Source organism: Argiope bruennichi, chromosome X2, assembly GCF_947563725.1.
Source record: "Argiope bruennichi chromosome X2, qqArgBrue1.1, whole genome shotgun sequence".
Taxonomy (NCBI): Eukaryota; Metazoa; Arthropoda; class Arachnida; order Araneae; family Araneidae; genus Argiope; species Argiope bruennichi.
In genome coordinates this window covers 24999527-25003723 of record NC_079163.1, presented here as the reverse complement: position 1 = coordinate 25003723, position 4197 = coordinate 24999527, and positions in this window count along the sequence as shown.

Genomic DNA, 4197 nt, shown 5'->3' with positions numbered 1-4197 from the left:
GTAATCAGATTATAAAAAAATGCTTTGTTTCAGTAAAAAATATTATTATATTAATTGAAGATAAATTCTTTCCACTTTAATTTAAAGCATAAATTCTACCGTTTTCAACCGTTTATTTTAAACGATTCGTTTTATTTTCTTAGTGTTTGATGCATTTAAATTTAAACATTGTTAATGAATCGATCTGCTCATAATGAATCTAAGAAAATTTTGTTGACCAACTCTTGAGATATTACATAAATTAAAAAAGATATTCTTTAGTGCCCATAAAGTTTAAACGCTGAGTGACTCTATTTTCAGTAATCAGATTATAAAAAAATGCTTTGTTTCAGTAAAAAATATTATTATATTAATTGAAGATAAATTCTTTCCACTTTAATTTAAAGCATAAATTCTACGGGTGCTAACAGAAAATGAGAGATACATATTACGTTATGACTGAAGGCCTTTATAATATTATGAATGAATTATATGATAATCAAAATTTGAAGTATTAAAATATTTTGATGAAGAAGCTATTAAAGTAGGAATTGCATAAAATATTTAATTATTAAAATTTTAACGAACATTAAGATTGGCGAACCGGCTGGTCGCCAAAGGCGGCTAGTAATAAATATAGATATGGAACAAAATTTTTTATTTGTCAGTTGTTGAAATAAATTTTATACTGTCATTATATTCTTATAATTGTTTGTTTGTTTCTGTGTGTTTTGTGTTATTTGTTTGCGTGTGTGTGTGTGTGTGTGTTCACCAATCACCTGGTAGAAAGCTGGATTCTCTTTTTTACATGTTTTGAAAAATTTTCCCTATGATAATTGTTTCACTTTTTAATAGGTTATTGAGACTCATTTTCATTAAATGGAGTTTAAAATTTGTAAAATAATGAATGTTTTATTTTTAATTCGGTTTTCCTAATTATTTTATTTATTTATTCTTTTTTATTTTCAGTGAATAATAATTGCTTAAATTTTTGTGTTGCAGACGATCAAAATATATTTATATAGATATGAAATTGGGCTGCATGACATTGTTACTCAAAAATAAGCTTGATATTTTTTAAATATTTTATTTCATATCACAGAGAATAAACACTTCAGTTGAATTTTAAATTAATTTTTCATACAGTATCTTTCATTCACTGTTTATTTGTTGTCCAATTGTGTGTGTGGTGTGTGTGTGTGTGTCACCATTCAGCTGGAGTTCAAATTTATTTCATTACAATATAAATTTTACAATGGTTGCACATTATGATTTATTCATATAAACTTACAATAAATATAGATATGGAACAAAATTTTTTATTTATCAGTTGTTGAAATAAATTTTATACTGTCATTATATTCTTATAATTGTTTGTTTGTTTCTGTGTGTTTTGTGTGGTTTGTGTGTGTGTGTGTTTGTGTGTGTGTGTGTGTGTGTGTTTGTGTGTGTGTGTGTGTGTGTGTGTGTGTGTGTGTGTGTGTGTGTGTGTGTGTGTGTGTGTGTGTGTGTGTGTGTGTGTTTGACCATTCTGCTGTTGGAAAGCTGGATTCTCTTTTTTACATGATTTGAAAATTTTTCCCTATGATAATTGTTTCATTTTTTAATAGGTTATTGAGTCTCATTTTCATTAAATAGAATAAAAAATTTGTAAAATAATGAAGGTTTTATTTTTAATTCGGTTTTCCTAATTATTTTATTTATTTATTCTCAGGGCATAATAATTGCTTAAATTTTTTTCATGCAGAACATCAGAATAAATTTATATAGATATGAAATTGGGCTGCATGACATTGTTCCTCAAATGTAAGCTTGATATTTTTTAAATATTTTATTTCATATCACAGAGATTAAACATTTCATTTGAATTTTAAATTAATTTTTCATACAGTGTCTTTCATTCACTGTTTATTTGTTGTCCAATTGTGTGTGTGGTGTGTGTGTCTGTGTGTGTGTGTGTCACCATTCAGCTGGAGTTCAAATTTATTTCATTACAATATAAATTTTACAATGGTTGCACATTATGATTTATTCATATAAACTTACAATAAATATAGATATGGAACAAAATTTTTTATTTGTCAGTTGTTGAAATAAATTTTATACTGTCATTATATTCTTATAATTGTTTGTTGGTTTCTGTGTGTTTTGTGTGGTTTGTTTGTTTGTTTGTTTGTTTGTGTGTGTGTGTGTGTGTGTGTGTGTGTGTGTGTGTGTGTGTGTGTGTGTGTGTGTGTGTGTGTGTGTGTGTGTGTGTGTGTGTGTGTGTGTGTGTGTTTGACCATTCTGCTGTTGGAAAGCTGGATTCTCTTTTTTACATGATTTGAAAATTTTTCCCTATGATAATTGTTTCATTTTTTAATAGGTTATTGAGTCTCATTTTCATTAAATAGAATAAAAAATTTGTAAAATAATGAATGTTTTATTTTTAATTCGGTTTTCCTAATTATTTTATTTATTTATTCTCAGGACATAATAATTGCTTAAATTTTTTTGATACAGAAGATCAGAATAAATTTATACAGATATGAAATTGGGCTTCATGACATTGTTACTCAAAAGTAAGCTTGATATTTTTAAAATATTTTATTTCATATCTCAGAGATTAAACACTTCAGTTGAATTTTAAATTAATATTTCATACAGTATCTTTCATTCACTGTTTATTTGTTGTCCAGTTGTGTGTGTGTGTGTGTGTGTGTGTGTGTGTGTGTGTGTGTGTGTGTGTGTGTGTGTGTCTGTGTGTGTGTGTGTCTGTGTGTGTGTGTGTGTGTGTCTGTGTGTGTGTGTGTGTGTGTGTGTGTGTGTGTGTGTGTGTGTGTGTGTGTGTGTGTGTGTGTGTGTGTGTGTGTGTGTGTGTTCACCATTCAGGTGGAGTTCAAATTTATTCCATTACAAAATAAATTTTACAATGGTTGCACATTATGATTTATTCATATAAACTTACAATAAATATAGATATGGAACAAAGTTTTTTATTTGTCAGTTGTTGAAATAAATTTTATACTGTCATTATATTCTTATAATTGTTTGTTGGTTTCTGTGTGTTTTGTGTGGTTTCTTTGTTTGTGTGTGTGTGTGTGTGTGTGTTTGACCATTCATCTGGTGGAAAGCTGTGTGTGTGTGTCACCATTCAGCTGGAGTTCAAATTTATTTCATTACAATATAAATTTTACAATGGTTGCACATTATGATTTATTCATATAAACTTACAATAAATATAGATATGGAACAAAATTTTTTATTTGTCAGTTGTTGAAATAAATTTTATACTGTCATTATATTCTTATAATTGTTTGTTTGTTTCTGTGTGGTTTGTGTGTGTGTGTGTGTGTGTGTGTGTGTGTGTTTGACCAATCAGCTGGTGGAAAGCTGGATTCTCTTTTTTACATGTTTTGAAAATTTTTCCCTATTATAATTGTTTCATTCTTTAATAGGTTATTGAGACTCATTTTCATTAAATAGAATAAAAAATTTGTAAAATAATGAATGTTTTATTTTTAATTCGGTTTTCCTAATTATTTTATTTATTTATTCTCGGGGCATAATAATTGCTCAAATTTTTTTGATGCAGAAGATCAGAATAAATTTATATGGATATGAAATTGGGCTTCATGATATTGTTACTCAAAAGTAATCTTGATATTTTTTAAATATTTTATTTCATATCAGAGAGATTAAACACTTCAGTTGAATTTTAAATTAATTTTTCATGCAGTATCTTTCATTCACTGTTTATTTGTTGTCCAGTTGTGTGTGTGTGTGTGTGTGTGTGTGTGTGTGTGTGTGTGTGTGTGTGTGTGTGTGTGTGTGTGTGTGTGTGTGTGTGTGTGTGTGTGTGTGTGTGTTCACCATTCAGGTGGAGTTCAAATTTATTCCATTACAATATAAATTTTACAATGGTTGCACATTATGATTTATTCATATAAACTTACAATAAATATAGATATGGAACAAAATTTTTTATTTGTCACTTGTTGAAATAAATTTTATACTGTCATTATATTCTTATAATTGTTTGTTGGTTTCTGTGTGTTTTGTGTGGTTTCTTTGTTTGTGTGTGTGTGTGTGTGTGTGTGTGTGTGTGTGTGTGTGTGTTTGACCATTCATCTGGTGGAAAGCTGTGTGTGTGTGTGTGTGTGTGTGTGTGTGTGTGTGTGTGTGTGTGTGTGTGTGTGTGTGTGTGTGTGTGTTGACCATTCATCTGGTGGAAAGCTG